This window comes from Lissotriton vulgaris, chromosome 6, assembly GCF_964263255.1.
Source record: "Lissotriton vulgaris chromosome 6, aLisVul1.2, whole genome shotgun sequence".
In the NCBI taxonomy this organism is placed as follows: domain Eukaryota; kingdom Metazoa; phylum Chordata; class Amphibia; order Caudata; family Salamandridae; genus Lissotriton; species Lissotriton vulgaris.
In genome coordinates, this window is record NC_141694.1 from 588616780 (window position 1) to 588638566 (window position 21787).

The 21787-nt window shown below is 45.2% G+C and overlaps 1 protein-coding gene across 1 annotated transcript in view; it reads left to right on the forward strand.

The window, feature by feature from the left end:
- Positions 1 to 21787, forward strand: part of HTR1E (5-hydroxytryptamine receptor 1E) — a 1214090-nt gene that overhangs the window by 869783 nt on the left and 322520 nt on the right. The window contains exon 4 of the mRNA XM_086925235.1: positions 4831 to 4880. The gene's annotated coding sequence lies outside the window, so the exon portion shown is untranslated. The remainder of the gene's footprint in view (positions 1 to 4830; positions 4881 to 21787) is intronic.

A 21787-nucleotide genomic window follows, 5' to 3' on the forward strand; every position in this document is an offset into this window, starting at 1 on the left:
CTGCTATCTGCTTCCTGCAGCTCGTAACTGCCCCTACTATCTGCTTCCTGAAGCTCATCACTGCCCCTGCTATCTGCTTCCTGAAGCTCGTCACTGCCCCTGCTATCTGCTTCCTGGAGCTCGTCACGGCCCCTACTATCTGCTTTCTGAAGCTCATCACCGCCCCTGCTATCTGCTTCCTGGAGCTCATCACAGACCCTACTATCTGCTTCCTGAACCTTGTCACTGCCCCTGCTATCTGCTTCCTGAAGCTCGTCACCGCCCCTGCTATCTGCTTCCTGGAGCTCGTCACTGCCCCTGCTATCTGTTTCCTGAAGCTCGTCTCTGCCCCTGCTATCTGCTTCCTGGAACTCGTCACTGCCCCTACTATCTGCTTGAAGCTCGTCGCTGCCCCTGCTATCTGCTTCCTGGAGCTCGTAACCTCCCCTACTATCTGCTTCCTGGAGCTCGTCACTGTCCCTGCTATCTGTTTCCTGAAGCTCGTCTCTGCTCCTGCTATCTGCTTCCTGGAACTAGTCACTGCCCCTTCTATCTGCTTGAAGCTCGTCGCTGCCCCTGCTATCTGTTTCCTGAAGCTCGTCTCTGCCCCTGCCATCTGCTTCCTGGAGCTCGTCACTGCCCCTACTATCTGCTTCCTGAAGCTTGTCACTGCCCTATTATCTGCTTCCTAGAGGTCGTCACTGCCTTATCTGCTCCCTGAAGCTTGTCACTGCACCTACTATCTGCTTCCTGAAGCTCGTCACTGCCCCTGCTATCTGCTTCCTGAAGCTCGTGACTGCACCTACTATCTGCTTCCTGAAGCTCGTCACTGCCCCTGCTATCTGCTTCCTGGAGCTCGTCACTGCCCCTACTATCTGCTTCCTGAAGCTTGTCACTGCCCTACTATCTGCTTCCTGGAGCTCGTCACTGCCCTGTCTGCTTCCTGAAGCTCTTCACTGCCCCTGCTATCTGCTTTCTGAAGATCGTCACTGCCCCTGCTATCTGCTCCCTGAAGCTTGTCACTGCCCAACTATCTGCTTCCTGAAGCTCGTCGCTGCCCAACTTTCAGCTTACTGAAGCTCGCCACTACTATCTGCTTCCTGAAGCTTGTCACTGCCCATACTATCTGCTTCTTGATGCTCGTCACTGCCCCTACTATCTGCTTCCTGAAGCTCGTCACTGCCACTGCTATCTGCTTCCTGGAGCTTGTCACTGCCCCTACTATCTGCTTCCTGAAGCTCATCACTGCCTAACTATCTGCTTCCTGAAGCTCGTCTCTGCCCAACTATCTGCTTCCTGAAGCTCGCCACTACTATCTGCTTCCTGAAGCACGTCACTGCCCATACTATCTGCTTTCTGAAGCTCGTCACTGCCCCTACTATCTGCTTCCTAAATCTCGTCACTGCTCCTACTATCTGCTTCCTGGAGCTCGTCACTGCCCTATCTGCTTCCTGAAGCTCGTCACTTGCCCTGCTATCTGCTTCCTAAAGCTCGTCACTGCTCCTACTATCTGCTTCCTTGAAGCTCGTCACTTCCCTACCATCTGCTTCCTGAAGCTCGTCACTGCCCCTGCTCTGTTCTTCCTAATGCTCGTCACAGTCCCTGCTATCTGCTTCCTGAAGCTCGTCACTGCTCCCTTCCATTTGCGATGCTCGGTAGGCAGTGAAACACTTCAGAGAATTGGGACAGGAATACAGCTGCAATGGGCTGCTGTGCAGGTGAGCATCAAGCTACTTTTCCAGTAAAGGTCCATTTAAATTGTGTGTTGTGGAGGCCATGGCGGTGTCTCTGGTCTCGGTACCTACCCCCAGCACTGCAGCTCCATGGAGTGCACTGCTCAGCGTCTTTGCTGTGGGGTATGAGCTCCTCCACGTGGACTCATAAACCTGCTCCACCAGTGAATAAATCCTTTGTCCTTCATGAAGAAAAACGTAATACATCATTTCTGACAGCTACAACAATAAAACGAGTGCATTGTGTGGGCGGTTTCAAAACGCGAAGGACGTTTACAACAACTACTGACTTGATATGAAGTGGGGTGCTGGCCTATTCCACTTTACTCTGCATTAAGGATGTAAGCTCTTCCAGTCAGCTACTAATGTGTCTAGCTAGAACTACAATTATTAACACTAGATGTGCAGATCTCAAAATGGTAAAACAATTCAAATTCAGAGTAATAAACATATAACCCCCAAAAGCCGTACCATCGACCACCAGCAGGAAGACAACAAGGCATGTTTCTTCTACACTCGAAAGACACCGTCACCTTGTACAAACCCTGTCTAGGTGTCACTTTTGCTGGAATTTCCTGGATGATTTCAGTCAGTACTGTTTTTTTGCAACAGAAACCAAACAATGATTAAAGAGAATACTTCTTCAGCAACTCCAACTTAAATCAATTATTCTGTGGAAAAGAAAACTTGAGGGCTTGACACGTCTCCAAATAAATACAAGAAATGTGGGACAATAAAAAAAACTATTGTGGCATTCCATCTTCACTCATATGCTTTCATATATACATTTCATCCTGTGAAACTTGACACGTTTCCATGTGGTGGTCAACAGCAAATACAATCTTTCGATTCGTATTGAAAGAATTTGCATAATATTCTTTATTTAGAAGCAATATAACACATTTTGGGTCAGATTTATGACGACTGGCGCATCCCTGCAAATCAGCAGGGAGGGGCCAGATAAGTTGCATCACGCAAGTTTACCCTTGCGCCACCATAGATGCGCCGCATTTACTATACAGCACATCGTGGTGCAAGGATAAACAGATGCGTGAGGCATCTCCCGGCCGAAGGGTAGCGCATTGCTGGAGTCGTGTCGCAAGCGCGATGCATTTCCAGCAATGCTCGTGGCCTGCCCATACATAACGTGGTGCCTCACGCCTTACGCCTGCTTCGCAAGGTTTTGACGCAGCGGCGTTGAAAAAGTGACTGAGTGGAATCTTGTAGATTTCACTCAGTCACTTTACCGAGGCTTTACTGCTCCGGAAGGCCCCCCCATCTCCCTAGATGGATCACATAATAAATAGGGCGCAACGTGGCGCATGGTTATCGCCGCCGTTGCGTCACAAAAGTGAGGCAACAGTGGCGCAAAAGTGGCGCAAGGGGCTCGTAAATCTGCCCCTTTGCTCCCTGACACCACCAAGAGACACATTGCTTATCGCTTAATAAAAATACACATTTTAGTGTTAGACTAACTAAATCGCTGATTAACAAAGAATTGTGCAAACTTGCACAGAGCAAATATCCATCGAGCACATTTTAGTGAGCCCCACAAAAAAATGCAAGATCACAATTCAAAACTGGCTTGTTCTTGTTTTCGGGAGCCCGGATTTGTGGTGCAGTTCCAGGCGCATTAAAATGATGGATCCCAGGTTTTCCCATAATTCAATATTATTCGTGTTCACACTTTTCAAACGGGTAAATGAATACAGTGGATCTGTACACGATTTAGATATTACTACAAAGTTATGGTAGGGCTCGAGCCAGCGCGAGGCCAGCCCTGTAATTGTGGCATATTGAGAATTGAGCAGCTGCATTTAGCAAATGGAGAATGCATAACCTCAATGGGGCAGATTTATGTTGGGAATGCGCCACGTTTGCGTCACGCAACTGCGGCATAAACGTGGTGCATCCCTACGACCCATTTACAACGTGACGCATCTAGGCAGATGAGTCACTTTGTAAAGCCCTGCGCCACTTGTGGGCATTCTGGCGCAGGGTGGGCGTTCCGGGGCAGCTGCGCCTCGCAAAAGTGGCTGAGTGAAATCTATTTCACTCAGTCACTTTCAGGCCAATGCTGCGTCAAAACCCTGCGCCTGCTTGAAGCAGGCGTAGATCTTGACGCAGCATTGTAAAGATGGGGCACCACCGAGCCTTGCTGGAGCTGCATCGCACTTGCAACGCAACTCCAGCAATGCGCCACCTTTACGCCACAGATGCGTCACGCATCTGTGCCGTTTTTGCCCCATGGTGCGCCGCATTGTAAATGCAGCGCACCATGGGTGGCGGAGCAGCAGTGCAAAATAACTGGCGCATCCCCAGGGATGCGCCAGTTATCATAAATCTGCCCTAATGTATTTTTGTGTGAAACAGGAAGGCACCGTGATTGGCCCTGAATACAAGTCAGGCAGGCTGGTATCTCCTGGGAGGCACTGCCCCAAGTGGTCATGACTATCCTGAGGTTCCCCCTCCCACACCCAGATATTTCTGGTGTAGGCACAGCACACAGGGTGTTGTTTCTTGTCATAACACGGGGGGTGATTTTCAAGCCTGAAAATCCATCAGCTAAACTCGCAGGAGCTGGGGGACAAGCAAAGGCCGATCTGACCCCAACGAACCCCCTTCGAGGACAGGCAGCATCCCCCCTGTCTTGCTGCAGCCCCCAAACGATGGCCCACACTCTACACCCCCACCTACTGTCCCACATCGGATTCCCTGCCTGCATTTCCCACTTTTCAGCGCAGGTGGAAGATATGAGCATTATTTCAAAGAACTGGGCGTTTTGTGTATAATTTGACCAGGATACATTTCTCTGCCAGTACCTGCAACTTGTAATACACCCTGTATCAGAAATCTGCCATCGCTATTCCACCCCATGTTTGCTCCAATGACAGTGTTCTCATTTTTTTAAGTCCCCCCCCCATTACAACAAACGTGGCGTGCTGAAGTCTTATGCATGTCTCTGTAATTGGGCTCCAGCATCCCCTTGGACTAATGCAAGCGTTGTGAATTTGCTTCTTGATAACTGCTTTATTGAGAGTACACCATAAGACAGATAAACGTAATAAAGTGAAATAAATTGGTGTTTAAAGTTTGTTATACTTTGTTTACTTTCCAGATTACCCCCACCAGCCTCAAAAACAACAAACGCAGCCATCAACGTTAATAGTGAGTATTCTCATTGATATGACAGTTTTCTGCCCAGTTAGATAATATAATAATTGCTTGCAATGTACATTAAATATTTCAACCATTTTTTATCATGTTATGTGAACTTTCCCTAAAACCAGTTCACAGAGGATCACAGGTAAATGATCTCCGGCAGAGAGCCCCACTGCACCATTGGGCATTGCAGCGCCAGCCCAATGAGGAGCTGCCCGATGATGAAACATGACATCCCTCGGGGTGCGTGAGGGTTCTTGCTCCTTATAGGAGTATTCCCTGTGTGTGCCTCCTTCGTCAGGAACATACCCCTTTTCCCTCTATAGGAACAGCATACCTATTGCTTTTATAATTTATACCTAGGAGCTTGTCTGCTGGACCTATTCTGTCCCTGGTCCCCTCTTGATTTTTGTTACTTTTTTTCTGTCCTCGTGTATTTCTCAGAGAAATTCATAAATATGTTGTAGCAAAGCCTGGAGTAAGACACAACTACCCTTCACAGGAAATGGCCTGGATAGTTAGGTGTAATTCACACATAAAACAGGAGCAAGACAGAACTGCTCATTGGAAAACCTTAGTGAGCTGGGCCCTTTGTGCTTCTCTGGCACTAAATTGAACTTCACAAGCAGGCTGTATGCTAATTTTGGATTATTCTCTATCTGAGTGTTTCCTAATATAAAGTTAGAGGCACCACTAATACTCCTGCCCCATTATCAATGCTGCTCCATTGACTTATTTATTCCTCCGGTGCCATTTAATAGTCAAGAATTGAGTTCTCGTATCACTCAACCTCAGGAGTACCCTATGTATCCACCAGTGGACTCTACTCTTCCTAATCACTGTTCTTGGGGTCTTGATCTAGCTCAGTTTAAACAAATAAATGCATCCATTTCCAGGTCACACCAATAGGTTAAATGAATGTGCAAAACTCGATATGCGGTGTCTTCCTTTTATGAACCAACTCGGAAATCACACTAAAGACAAAGCGGACCATCCTTGTTCCAACATCCCAAGGAAGCTGCAGCCAATCACAGGAGGACCCATCACTTTTCTTCGTCAGGATATAGTGGTGTGCTAGATATCCCACATCCCAACTGTAAGCCTACTAGTATTGTGGTCAGCCTGCACCATAGGTAGTCCATAGACGCATTGTGTGCACAATGTCATGCTGGTTCCACTGCTGTCCCTTTCCTTGTGAATTCTGGTTGCTCTCCAGGCATTGCATGAACTCAGTGAAATCCTGACAGAAATATCCAATTTTGATTTGTCCTTACAGAGAAGCCTTGAACCCTTTCCTTACCCAATGTGATACAAAGTCTCGCCTGTCAACTCCAATCAAAACTAAGACATATAGTAGCTTGAACTGGCAGTACCTCTAGTGTGATCAAGGAAAGTCCCTGAATCACTGGAACCCTTCTTAAAGCTGAGGGTTTTCTGTGCCTTATGCCTCTCGTATGATTCTCTAAAGCATCTGTTGACCCTGGGTCTAATGCAATAGGTCTGTATTTGTAAAATCATCTCAATTTCTGAATTTGCAATCCACAAACGTACATTGTGATTTGCAGTGAGCATTACAGTTTGTAATGCAAATGGTACATTTGGTAAAAACGATGATTTCTGGCGTGTTCATTTTATCCCTTTGGCAATTTCGCAAATCACATTGAAGCATTATTATGACTAAGGCTGGTGTTTAGGTATTGACCCTGCTGAATTGGGGGAAATGTTTATGTTTGGGACCCCATAACAAACAAAGTGTAACAATGGGTCAACAGAAAAATAGTGCAGCTCTCTATATGACTGTGTGCGTGAAAGAGGAACACAATCCCTGAATCCAAAGTATTCTTGGTGAAAAAATATGTTCCCATCAGATACCCGTCCTGTACCGCCCTACATCACTTGGGATCCTTCACCCGAAGGAAGTGGAAAGAACCACTTAGGATTAGGTAGATTGTGACCTAATCACAGTGTGAGGGAATATAAAGTGTGTGGGTCTGAAAGTTTCTTAATGGTATCAGGGGGCACAGAAAATTAACAAAAAGCAGTGCAAGAGGTGCTCATTGTAGCGTGTGAAAGAATTAATATTGGGTTATGGGAGTGGAAAAGAAGTTTATTGAGGTCCTACCCACACCCAAGGCTAAAAAACAGTGCGAGTAGTGGTAACAAATAACTACTCAGATTTTGGTCGACATGTTTCTGCAGTATTCATTGGTTCAAAAGATACCAGTCTGCTTCATCAGGACCTTCTTATAATTAAAGTGCAACTGCTGAATTACAAGTGTTTAGTGTGTATTAAAAAAATCATATCACCTGCAAGCACCAGTGGATATGATCCAAGTCATTGAGCAATGGACAGACACACATAAAAAACAACAAAGAAACACACAGTTAATGACGAAAGCTGCAACGCATAGAGATAGGCTCAAAATGTACATATATGCCAAACAATTTATGGTCAGTGTTTGTAACATTAATCAAACATATAAGCCAGGTACATATATCCTGGGTTTTTTTTAAGCCAAGCTTATATTCACTCACCCATGTTCTGGGGAATGTACTCTCCACCTCACCCGGCAACAGCTCAGGTACAAATGGAGCACCGCTCTATTAGATGTGAACAAATAAAAACGAGATGAAAGAGGAAGAGCTCACTAGAACTCAATCTGAAAACACTTTCCTTCTATCACTGGGGATTTTTATACAGTGATAGAGGTGAGTTACTGCTGTTACTGTGATATTCAACCATAGGCAACTGTAATCTTGCTTTAATTAGCACAGACTGCACTATTGAGTCTACTCAGGCATGGTTAAAAATAATACGTAATAGCCCTGTTTAATGTGATGGATAAGGCGATCTATTATATCTATGTAGATATTAAACCACCATGCGCAAAAAATAGGCACTCTTGACCATCATATACTAACTATTTTCGAAGTGCCATATTGTCTATTAAGTCTTACAGTGACCATTCAGCGCGCGTTTGAGTGTTGCCGCTGTGTTCTAAGTCAGAAATGCTAACTCGCCTGTTGGGCTGTTCTTGCTTAATCTAGTAACATTCGAGTTCACCCGTGAAGTATATAAAGTATTCACCGACCCAGAGTGGTCTCTGAAAACGGAGAACTATCCGCCCTGCTTCTCAACCGCCCCGCCTACCTGTCCGTCGGTACTCCTCGCCTTCCTCTAGGCTGACGTTGGGAGGTACCGACTGGACAGGAAGCGGAATATTTATCGCGGAGCTAATTGGACGAGCGCACAACACGTGTGAAGCGTGTTGCCGTGCGTCACCAAGCGTGCGGAGCGTGCCGCGGTGACGTAATCAGGAAATGTAGTCCGGAAATACCCATTCAGTAGTTTATTTACTCGCTATTCGCCGAGGGACCGATAGTGAACCTCGCGATAGCGTAAGTGTGTTGGTTTCTTGAAAATGTTTGTGCTATTGCGCAAACGGCGTTAGAACTAAAGAAATAGATGGAATTTCTAGTATGATGGTGACGCTTAGTCCCATTATTGTTTTTTCAGCAGGAGTATACCATCTAACCTGTTTGTAAACTAATTTGTGTATTCCGTGGTAGGAATAAGGGATAAATTGTGACAGTTGGTCCCCTTCTGTTATGTGTCAACAAAAGTATGTAATGTGCACTTAATCTAAATTTAGAGAATTCGTGAGGTGCGGACAGTTACTAGAAGATACTGAACCAATGGGCTAGCATGCCTATGGTTTACATATGATGTTAGGCACCGATGAAGTCCCATATTATCAGTATTGAAAAGTTGCAATCTCTAACTGAAAGACTCATGAGTATCGGCTGATAGACAGTGTATTATGAAGACAAATGTGTTACTACGCCCAGTGGGTATTAAACAGAACTGGGTATTATGCCACTGGTATCCTAATTTATAAGGACATCCACGGGATGTCTTCATTCAGACCCGTAATATCGGTCTGTAGTTTGTGCACCCATCTCTGTTCTCTGCGATGTAAAAAGGTACTGATATCTGCGATATGTTTAGGGATCATCGGCTGTTCGAGTACAGTCCATTGGAGGTCTGTAGGTGCATGGTGTGCCTCCAAGAAGTGTTTTGTCATACGGGTTGTTTGTTTATTGCAGCGTATTGAACTCTTGTGCTCTGAGATCCTCGTCTTTATTTTTCTCGTGGTCATACCCACGTACCTTTTTTCGCATGGACAGCTGATTAAGTAAATGAGGTTGGAACTGTTACAGTTCGTGAACCTCCGCTGTTCCCAAGGATGTTCTGTACCGATATCTATTGTTGTGGATTTGCGGGTCTGACAATATGGCACTTCGAAAATAGTTAGTATATGATGGTCAAGAGTGCCTATTTTTTGCGCATGGTGGTTTAATATCTACATAGATATAATAGATCGCCTTATCCATCACATTAAACAGGGCTATTACGTATTATTTTTAACCATGCCTGAGTAGACTCAATAGTGCAGTCTGTGCTAATTAAAGCAAGATTACAGTTGCCTATGGTTGAATATCACAGTAACAGCAGTAACTCACCTCTATCACTGTATAAAAATCCCCAGTGATAGAAGGAAAGTGTTTTCAGATTGAGTTCTAGTGAGCTCTTCCTCTTTCATCTCGTTTTTATTTGTTCACATCTAATAGAGCGGTGCTCCATTTGTACCTGAGCTGTTGCCGGGTGAGGTGGAGAGTACATTCCCCAGAACATGGGTGAGTGAATATAAGCATGGCTTAAAAAAAACCAGGATATATGTACCTGGCTTATATGTTTGATTAATGTTACAAACACTGACCATAAATTGTTTGGCATATATGTACATTTTGAGCCTATCTCTATGCGTTGCAGCTTTCGTCATTAACTGTGTGTTTCTTTGTTGTTTTTTATGTGTGTCTGTCCATTGCTCAATGACTTGGATCATATCCACTGGTGCTTGCAGGTGATATGATTTTTTTAATACACACTAAACACTTGTAATTCAGCAGTTGCACTTTAATTATAAGAAGGTCCTGATGAAGCAGACTGGTATCTTTTGAACCAATGAATACTGCAGAAACATGTCGACCAAAATCTGAGTAGTTATTTGTTACCACTACTCGCACTGTTTTTTAGCCTTGGGTGTGGGTAGGACCCCAATAAACTTCTTTTCCACTCCCACAACCCAATATTAATTCTTTCACTTTCACACGCTACAATGAGCACCTCTTGCACTGCTTTTTGTTAATTTTCTGTGCCCCCTGATACCATTAAGAAACTTTCGGACCCACACACTTTATATTCCCTCACACTGTGATTAGGTCACAATCTACCTAATCCTAAGTTGTTCTTTCCACTTCCTTCGGGTGAAGGATCCCAAGTGATGTAGGGCGGTACAGGACGGGTATCTGATGGGAACATATCTTTTCACCAAGAATACTTTGGATTCAGGGATTGTGTTCCTCTTTCACGCACACAGTCATATAGAGAGCTGCACTATTTTTCTGTTGACCCATTGTTACACTTTGTTTGTTATGGAGTTATAGGGACTGTAACAATGCCAGGTCATTAAATATTTCCCATTCAGGCCCCCCTTTAGTGTATTATATGTTTGGGACCCTTCATGCTTAACCCATTATAAATTTTCTTCCCACAAAACGTCTCTAGGACAAGATTGCATCTTTTTTTCCCCAATTGTTAGGAATTCTAAAGGTTTCCAGTGTTTATGAATTGCCCTGCTGGTAACCAAGGAAATAGCCAAAATATAGAAACATTTTCGTTTTTTTTTCTTGAATGGGAAAAACTAATCTGCAAGGAAACTTTTGTTTTTTCTAAAAATGGAACAAACAATTGGATTGCTATGCTAAGATCGTCATCTTCCCAGCTTTCAGGAACAAGCAGTTTGAAAAAAAATCTAATTGTTTGCAACAGTTTTTGCATTTTACACCTACTGGCAATTTGTAGTTGAAACTGGTGTAAAACCGAAAGGTGAACCCAGAATTGTTGAAATAAAAAACATAATAAAAATAAGTAGGACATAAAAGCAATAAGTAACAGCATTTTGTTCTGTCATGTTTTTCCCCAATGGCCGATTTACAAAAGTAATGTACTGTTACATTTGTGAGACCCTTCTGGTTGCAGGACTACATAGCATTTGCTGGTTATCCAAAAACTAGTTATACTGAGAGCTCACACTTGAGCCCCAGCTTGATAATTCATTGTGTACCGACCATACAAAAATTCATATGGTAAAATGCAGTAAATGAAAAAAATGGGTATAATGAAACCTAGGCATTTTTTAAATGTGCTCTAGATACTGAGTATAGGGATAGAATTTATTTGTGCAACTCTGAGTTTGGCGTGATCCGCACTTTATGTAATTCAAAGAACATTTTGGAAAATTATTTTTTTCCTGCACACTGTTATATTTGGAAGCCAAAAGTAGACAAATACAATTTATAATGATATATGTTCTCTATTTTGTGGCCCCACATTTCTCGCTATAATAGCATTACCCCACTTGTTTTGTTAGGCCTACTAACCGCAACATGGAAAAACCCAAAAAGCAGCATGAAGACATCAAGATTTTGCCTTCAAAATTGACCCATTTTGGTGATGTATGTAGCTGCAGTATTTAGGCCCAAGCATGGCAGCCACCCAAGGCAAATCTGTCAAACCCAAACATGTTCAGGATTCAAGGAAGGTGTGACTTACATTCATTCCACTACATTTTCCTGTTTCTTACCCAGAATGGACTGCAAACTTCAACATTTGGATAAAACCATATATTTTCCTCACATTTCTATCAGGGAAAGTTCAAAAATCTGTGGTGATCCACGTCATTCCTACCTTTCAGCATTATCACACTTCATCCCAAAACGTTTGCCAAAGTTTTGAAGATTGGATTGCTGTCTAGGTAAGAAAACCTTGTACGAGCTATACATGTCACACCAACCTGGAATCCTTGGGTGTCTGGGTTTAGCAGGTTTCACTGGGTGGCGACCACAACAGGCAAAACAACTAAATAAATATGGAAATAAAATGTACCTCTCAGGATTCTTTGATTGACAATGAGGTGGAAATAAACACCTACAAGAAAAAATGAAAAATATTTTTCAACAAGCAGTGCACACAATAAAAACTAAAACTCAATTACAATTTTCCATTTTCTTTTTCCAGGCCCGATTGGCACCTTCGCAGAAGGGAACATGCTGAAAATTAATTATGTGCCTTGGCAGGCGATTCCCTGCCTGCCACCCAATTTCTTGGTTTGGGCAAATCTTTATTGTTGGGGAAGCTGTTGGGTCCCCAGCAGTCTAAAAAATAACATTGTCTTACATCAATCTTATTTTTGGGGTCTCAAAAAGCACATATTACCATAATAGTGTTTGCTACTAAAAGAAATAACTTTATGTGAGGGTATGCTCTTTGTGAAAGGGCAGCTTGCCCTCATTTACAGAGAAGGTAGCTAATGGCAAAAGTGGGCTGCCCCATTTTCCCATGCTATATGCTGTAGAGGGATGAATACAAATGAGAATGACACACAATAAACCATGGATGAGGGCTGGCTGAAAGCCCTGAAATATATATAGATTGTCCTCACTCTCAGTGAAGTTATCCAATGGCTGAAGAATGATGAAGCATTGCCCATGCTGTATTCTGTAGTGGTAGGGTGAACAGACTTCCCGGAATTCCCTAGACAGTCCTGCTTTTCAGGGGACTTTCCAGGTGTCCCAGCACATTTGTTAATTTTAAATACATCATGTCCCGGTTTTTGGGACAAAGGTCAGGTCATCCAGCGAACCATAAGTGAAATATATGATGATCACAAAGAATGTAGCAGCGGACCCTACGGCGCCGCACCTAAAATCCAGTTCTAGAGCTTGGGACCATCCATGCCGCTACGGAGAAACGACCACAGTAACACGTACAGGCTCACGTCGACAGAACCTTTATATACGGTCAGGAAGAGAAAGTGACTCGACTTCACATATTTTGAAAAAATTCTTTCGACACCGGAAACGTCAGACACAAGTGGGGGAGACTACACTGCCCCTCGTCTCAGACTAACATAAGAACCACTCGATGGGCAGGATAAAGGGATATCAACTAAAAACAGGAATTTGAAAGACCCTGCCATATGGTTCCAGTGAAGTATTTACTTGCCCTGAAGAAACTCCCTGGATGGGAGTGAAACACGTTGGCTGATCCTTTTTTGTAAAGTGCCTGGTGATTTGTATTTTAAAAGAACGGATAAAAATAAATAAAGAACTTTTCTACATACATGAGCAATATTCTCTTTGGACTTCTTTTTGGTGCGCCCCCGCAAAAAATGGAGCAAAGCATAAGTGAAATATATATATTACCTACTGGCGGTTGCCAGTAGGTAGTTATAGTTAGGACCAACTTTCGATAGGAAGAGTATTTTTTGTTGTGCTTATAACTTTGGAGTCATTTGATGAATCTTTATGAAAGTTTCCAAACTAATTCTTTGTTCATATCAGCTCCTATATTGAAAGTTTGGGGGTGATTCATCAAGGGGGGCCAAGATAAAAGGGGGGTCCCAAAACATGTTTTCTCCATGTTAATTTCTATAGGAAACTTTAGACAAGGCGACAGGTCGAACGGGTGAACGGAATCACCCCAAATTTGACAGGGAGAAGGGTCATGGTCTAGAAAGCACACTTTTGTTTATTTGGTGTAAATTAGTTCAGGAGTTTTGGAGAAATATAAAAAAATTTAAATATCGATATTTGGGAATTCTGCCATCTGATTGGCTGAGGTGTTACGAGCGCAAGCTTGCTGGTTAATGGCTGTGAGCGCTGCGTGCGGTTGCAACTAGGAAGTGTTTGCCGCCATTTTGTGATTCCGTTGAAGCGAGTAAGGGGAAAAAAGGGTGAAAAAAGTAGGAAAGAGGAGGGTAGGTGCACTGTAACCTCTGTGGGGTGTTTAGGGTGTGCTATAGAGGGGGGGGTGAAGTATTCACCCCTACCGGTGTGAAAGTGGTAGGTTATGGAAATTAAGTGAGGTATTGCCTAGAGTCTGACGCTGCTAAGGTGAGCTGCTGCCGGACTCAGGGATGAAAGCGCGAGCCCAAACTGTGTGTCGTATGCTGTCAAGTCATGTGCCCTAGCCTCCCGTGCCACATCTGTCCAAGTAGTGTCAGCATGTAGTTATACCTACTCGGAGGAACTTTTGTTTCGAACATTGTAACTTGTGTATGGTGCTTAGGGGGTAAATTTGCACGTATCAAATCAATTCGGTATTTGCAAAGTGCAAACTACTCACTTCTACGGGTCTGATGGCACTGGGGGCGTAAGCTGAACTTCTGCCGGACTTGGGGTAAAGTCGCTGAACTACTGACCCTTACCGGTCTGAAAGTGCTGGGTACGGAAATTAGGCGAGGTATTACCTAGAGGGTCATGCTGCTAAATTGAGCTTTTGTCGGACTCGGGGATGAAACGTGAGCCCAAACTGTGTGTGCTATGCTGTGAAGTCATGAGCTCTGGGCACTGTGCCACACCTGTCCAACTTGTATATGATACTTAGCTGCTGTTGTACAGGGAGTTCGAAGGTAAATCAATACAGTATTTGTAAAGCGCAAACTACTCACCCCTATGGGTGAGTAGAGCCAGTGATGAAAGCGAGAGCTCTGGGCTGCAAAGTCAGATGGTCTGGCAACTGTGCCACAGCTGTGTGGGGAATACATTTTGGCGAGGGTGCCGGAGTTGCTGTTACCTGGCCCTAAAATAGCGTGCCTAAGTTGAAAGTTATAGGGTGGCTCTAAAAAGAGCCCTTGTGTTCATTAGTTGGAGCTACATATAAGTGCCAATGCACAGCTTTAAGTTATTCAGGAAAACTCGATTTCCCTGATCTGTGAAGTTTAGTCCATCAATTCTGTAGATATCAGCCTTATCAAAACGTATGTTGTTGTTGTAGATGGACCCCATTTTGTGGTCTCTGAGGTATGCAGACACAGCTTTGTTGACTTTCTTTCTAGATTTTTCAATCTGAGGACAACATTGTTTTTACCATTTCCACTTCTGTCTCTGGCATATATTGGAATATACAAAGACAGTTTGAGGCAAAAGTAACATCAATTGTCCAAAGGTGTCATTCATAAGCATTTCCAAACCTACCCCAGTCAATGTGCCTAGGTCGTTACCCCCACATTGCAAAATCATGAGGTCAGGGTGTTGGAGATGCAAACAGGTTTTAACCAAAAGCAACAATTGGGGCCACTTCAATCCTCTCTGTGCAAACCACATTTTGTAAACCTAGGTCTAAGTCAATACGTCTCTGTTCTGCATACCTCTTGCACCAGAAATTATAGCTATGTACTACCATCCACACTAGCATTTTGAAGGTATGGCTGGAAGGTATGGAAAGATGTCTGTAGCTCATGCTGTTCCTTTGTGGAATAGGAGATATGTTTAAAGATGGGGAACTACTTTTTTTTGCCATACAAAACGGTACCTGATTGGGAGATGAAAAGCATTGTTTTTTAAAAGTAGGGTGCACATTTGTTTTGAGGAAAAGCAGCTTTGTGATTGGTTGAGAAAAAGCTGTTTTAACATGGAGTATGCTTTATAGGATAAAATTTGCTCAACTCAACCACACCTGCTACTTGCATTTGGAAGGCACTGTTCCAACTTAAGACAATCATGAACTTTTAACCTGCACGTGTCATTAAATGTTCGAGAAAATGTTGCAATAAAATATCGTTAGGTTTAATAAAATTGATGAACTTTTAACCTGCACGTGTTGTAGAATGCTTAAGAAAGTGTGTTGATAGAATACTTTGCAGTGCTGACTTCTATGTGTCATTGAATATGAAAAAACTGTTTATGTGGAAAATTAAAAAGAAACTAATAGAGAGAAGTTTTGAAACGTAAAAGGTTCAAGGAAGTATCATAATTTGTTCTTTACATGTATTTATGTGTGGAGGAACAAAATTATAGAAACATGCTGACCTGTGTACGCCGGACCAGCACACGTTGGTTTTGCATGCAGGAGGATGCGTGCGTAGTTACATGTCCAGGGTCACTGCCAACGCTGAGGTGACATGGTAACGTCTGCTGAAGACAGCACACTGTGATGTTGCAGGGCCTGTGCCTTTCATGCTAACACAATGACCACACAGACACACTTGCTCAGATTCAGGTTTGGGAGGAGTTGGCGGTCCTGGGGTTGTGCGATGAGTCTTGTGGCCCTAATGGGTATCCTTGTATCATGCTGATTGCCTCTATGGCACCTGTGGGTGTTCTGGTGTGGCTCTTGGCTGTGTTCCTTTCATGCCGCAGGTAGTCGTCCTGCTTAACACCAGTAGAAAGCAGATGTAAAATCCATGGTGGTAACGTGGTTTATCGCTGGAATTTCTTTTGCATTGCAGTTGTTGTGAAAGTTGTGATGTGATTTTTTCGTCTGCAGAAGAATGTACGAACTGGGCAGTGTATCCCATCAAGATCCAGCACCTGACGCACTATTGCTAATCAATATAAATACAATGAGATTTTTCATTGATTTTGTGTGTACACTGTAAGTGCAGCCACTGCCTCAGTGCAATTCAATACATGATTTGAGTATTTAGAAAATATTTCAAAGCTGCACCTCGTGTCTGTTTGCACGGGAATGGCTACTCTGCATTTCATTAACAGCACTTTAATGCAACTAAAGTTGAGATAAATCTAACACAGTATTCAGAAGTTGGTGCAAACTACAGAGATCACCACTATTCCCACAATAAGTGCCCCAAAATTCAACACCATGGTGGATACTACCAAATAACAGTAATAAGAACAAGAAAGAGTCTTACAGCAGTTAAGAAAACAACCAAAAAGGACAAAAAAAATTTAATAAAAATATCAGAAAACAACAAAGTGAAAGCCTCCTGAGGGGACATGAATGTCGACGACAGAGCCTGGAAAATAAAGCACCAAATAAGGACGTGTGTAATGTGCATATCAAAGGACTGAGAGAGAGAAACAGAGAAGGAGAAACAAGCCAGAGAGAAAAAGAGAGGGATGGAAAGAAAGGGAGTGAGAAAGGGAGAAGGGAGAGAGAGATAGAAGGGAAGGAATGAAGAGAGTGAGCGAGAGAATGAGAGAGAGAATGAAGAGAGGGAAGTGAGAGAGAGAGAGAGAGAGAGAGAGAGAGTTTAGAGTGAGAAGTGAGAGAGAGCGAGAGAAAAAGAGTGAGAGAGAGACTGTCTCCTCTGCGCATCCATGAGCAAATAATTACCTGGTGCCAGCGGAGTGTGCAGCAGTAGGCAGACTCCACGTGCCCGTCAAAACCCCGCTGATCTCAGATGTGTTGCTGAGTCTTGAGTCATGAATGGCGGAGACCACATCAGATTCTGCACGGATCTTACAGATGTGGCTGAGTCATGAATGAGGGAGACCACATCAGATTCTTTGCGGATCTGACAGAAGTCGCTGAGTCCTGAATGGTGGAGACCACATCAGCTTCTCCGCGGCCCAGCAGATCTCACACATGTTGCTGAGTCCTGAGTCGTTAATGGCGGAGACCACCTCAGGGTTTGGTGCTGCTAAGCCTGTGGAACTCAATACATGCCACGTGGTGGTAGGCCCTTGAAGGCCACTTGAGTTTGGGGTGGCACTAACCCTATGCATATGAAGTCTGCGCCAAGTGGATGGTGGGCCCCTGGCGGCCATACAACTGAGGGTGCGACTAACCTTCTGCGCAACTTTTCATGGACTCTTTATGGTTGAGACCCGTGGAGCATTCGCCAGCTAGTCAGCACTGGCAATAAAGAATGTAACGTTGTTGATCTATTATATTTGCATGGTCACATGGCCTGTGACGCATGTGCCAGATGGGTGTGGTGTGTGTGCAAACCTGCCCTCAGGGAGTGGCCGTAAGATGTTGAGAACTAGACCACTGACCTGCACACCAACAGCGAGTACGCATGCGACGGGTAGCTATGTGGGGCCAAAGTCGGAACGTAGTCGGAGTGACGTGGTGTGGCGTGAAGTAAGACGGAACAGGGCAGCAATAGCTACAATGACGTAGACGGCTCGTAATACTGCATCTGTGAGTTGAGCGGACGGGCCGCAGCTGTCCCTCTGCGAGCCTAGGTGCGAACTGTTCATAACTCACACTATATAAGTATTGAAGAATGATTTTGTGATTCAGTCCGTCAGCTGGCATCTATCAGAGGCATTTGTGAAAACATATTGAGAGTTCTTTCTGTGAGAGATACCCCTTTGACGCTGCCTCTCCACACATTAGCAGGTAACGCACCCTCTTTCCACATTGCCACATACCCCCAACAACGTTCTTGTGCCTGGAAGTGTCCCTGTGCGGTTGGACAAAGAAGAATCTTAGTCATGTATAGATTTACATATAAAAAAATTTATTTAAAGAAAAGAACAACAAATAAGACTGAAGGGATTCTGGTACTGTGGTCGCTGCAATGAAGTTGGGGTCACTGCCATTCAGGACACAGGACACAGTTACACATGTGGGATTGTTTTTTGTTAAATAGGGTTAGTGGTACCAGAAGCATTGAGACTGTATGAGCCTGTGATGGTGCTTGGTATGGACGGGCCGCACTGGGAGCAATGTGTCTTGCCTACTGGACTGCGTCTGTGGAATAGGGACTCTATCTGAATTGTGAGCTCTGCTGACCATAGTGTAGGCCAGAGGTAGCGATGAGGAAGGGCCCACAGCCATGTGCATAGGTTGGTTGCCCCACTGGTCTGCGTAGTGCAGGTTCAGTGGTACCACTTGCTTCCAGCCTTCAATATGAAAATCCTCCTCATTAATCGAAGTGAGTCTGGTGCTGTGGTTGTTGCCACGAAGTTGGGGTCATTGCTATTACGAGTCAGGACACAGTTACACATGTGTGAATGGCTTGTATTAAAAAGGGTTAGTGGTACCAGAAGCATTGAGACTGTATGAGCCTGTGATGGTGCTTGGTGTGGATGGTCTCACTGGGAGTAATGTGTGTTGCCTACTGGACTGCTTAATATGGAATCAGGACTGTATCTGAATTGTGAGTCCTGCTGATCGTAGTGTAGGCCAGAGGTAGCGGTGAGGAAGGGCCCACAGCCAAGTGCATACGCTGGTGGCCCCACCGGCCTGCGTAGTGCAGCTTCAGTGGCACCACGTGTTGCCGACCTTCCATATGCAAATACTCCTCACAAATGGAAGGGAGTCAGGTGCTGTGGTCGCTGTCACAAAGTTGGGGTCACTGCCATTCAGAACTCAGGACACAGTTACACATGTAGGATCGGCTTGTGTTCAAGAGGGTTAGTGGGACTATGTGTCGCCGGCTTGCATATCAAAATATGCCTCTCGAATCGAAGGGAGTATGGTGCTGTGGCCGGTGCTATGGACTTGGGGTCACTGCCATTCAGGACTCAGGACACAGTTACACATGTGGGATCGACTTGTGTTAAAGAGGGTTAGTGGGACTATGTGTCGCCGGCTTGCATATCGAAATATGCCTCACAAATCGAAGAGAGTATGGTGCTGTGGTCGGTGCCACGGACTTGGCGTGACTGCCATTCAGGACTCAGGACACAGTTAAACATGTGGGATAGGCTTGAGTTGAACAGAGTTAGTGGCACCACGTGTTGCTGCTGTTGCATATGGAAATATGCCTCACTGATCAGAGGGAGCCTGGTGCTGTGGTCGCTGCCACGGACTTGGGGTCACTGCCATTCAGGACTCAGGACACAGGTACAAATGTGGTATTGGCTTGTGTTGAACAGAGTACGTGACAGCAGGTGTCGCCGGCCTTCCATATGCAAATATCCCTCACTAATTGAAGGGAGTCTGGTGCTGTGGTTGTCTCACGGAGTTGGGGTCACTGCCATCCAGGACTCAGGACACAGTTACACATGTGGGATCGGCTTAAGTTGAACAGAGTTAGTGCACCCGATGTCGCCGGTCTACCTTATCCAAATACCCCGCACTGATCGAAGGGAGTCTGGTGCTGTGGATGGTGCCACGGACTTGGGGTCACTGCCATTCAGGACTCAGGACACGGTCACACATGTGGGATCGGCTTGTGTTAAAGAGGGTTAGGGGCACCACGTGTCGCCACCGTTGCATATGGAAATATGCCTCACTGATCAGAGGGTGTCTGGTGCTGTGGTCGGTGCCACAGACTTGGGGTCACTGCCATTCAGGACTCAGGACACAGTTACACATGTGAGATTGGCTTGTGTTGAACAAAGCTAGTGGCACTACGTGTCGTCGGCCTTGCATATAGAAATATACCTCACTGATTAAAAGGAGTCTGGTGCTGTGGTCGCTGCTACAGACTTGGGGTCACTGCCATTCAGGAATCAGGACACAGTTACACATGTGGGATAGGCTTATGTTGAAGACGGTTAGTGGCACCATGTGTCGCCGGTCTTCCGCAGTGTAGGCCGGAAGCAGCAGTGAGGTAGGGCCCACAGCCACGTGCATACGTTAGTGGCCCACCGGCCTGCGTAGTGCAGATTCAGTGGCACCACGTGTCGTCGGCCTTCCATATGCACTTTCCCCTCACTAATTGAAGGGAGTCTGGTGCTGTGGTCGCTGCCACGCAGTTGGGGTCACTGCCATTCAGGACACAGTTACACATGTGGGATCAGCTTGTGTTAAAGAGGGTTAGTGGCACCACATGTCGCTGACATTGCATATGCAAATATACCTCACTGATTGAAGGGAGTCTGGTGCTATGGTCCCTGCCACGAGGTTGGGGTCGCTGCCATTCAAGACTCAGGAACCAGTTACACATGTGGGATCGGCTTGTGTTGAACAGGGTGAGTTGGCGCCAAGTGTCGCTGGTCTTCCACAGTGCAGGGCAGTGGTCAGCAAACGCCCACGGCACGTGACATTGACAGATTGGGAGCATTTGGTCTTTTTAACCCATTATAGTCTCTTACACAATTTGAGTATCTACTAATCTTGAATTGTGAACCGTGGTAACCCCAGTGTAGGCCAGAGGTAGCGGTCAGGATGGGCGCACAGCCACGTGGTGTTGAGTTGAGCTGCGCAGTTAGCGGCACCTGGAGCACCCAGCGTGTGCTCACCCTGCGATGATACGTGATCCCGGCGGTCCGCAGTAGGAGCAATGTCTTTTGTCTAAGAATTCTACCTTAATAAAGCCATGTGGTAATGACTTATGGTGCAGTGAGTTAGTTGCACCTGAAGCACACAGCGTGCGTGCACCCTGGGATGATGATGATGACGGAAGTCATGTTGTTTGGGGGGGTAAGACAACTCTGGACTCCGGACTGGTGGCCCCAAGATCTTGGCCCAGTACCAGAACCGAAACCATCTGTAAAAAATCTGGGGGTCCGGCTGGACCAGGAACTTTCCCTCAAGCAACACGCCAACCAGGTAGTGGGATCCTGCCTCCACATAATTGGTATGCTACGCAAAATCTTCCCCCTCCTGCCAGATGCCAGCAGAAGAACATTGGTACAGGCACTAGTCATAAGTCGCCTGGACTATTGTAACGGCCTGTTGCTAGCTGCCAATGAGGGAGTCATGGCAAGACTGCAGGTAGTCCAGAATACGGCTGCCCGGCTAGTCCTAAATGCACCCCCTCGCTCCCCTTCTAAGCCCCTACTGGAAAAGCTTCATTGGCTACCCATCAGACAGAGGGCTAAATTCAAGGTATGCTGTACCATACACAAGAGTCTCAATGGTATGGGTCTGACATACCTGGCCACCAAATTTGTCCCCTATCAGCCCGTCCGCCCTATTCGCTCGAGCGAACAGGGCCTTTTAGTAGTGCCTAGGGCGAGGAAGGCAAGACAGGGCAGTAAAGCTCTCTCAATAGCTGGACCGTCTCTTTGGAACAGCCTTCCTAATTCCTTAAGGCTTTGCACAGAATACCTTCCTTTCAGGAAGATGCTAAAGACCTTCCTTTTCAGCTTTTAGACAGCTTACGTTCTCCCGATTGCACTGTGGCAGATGTCAAAAGCGC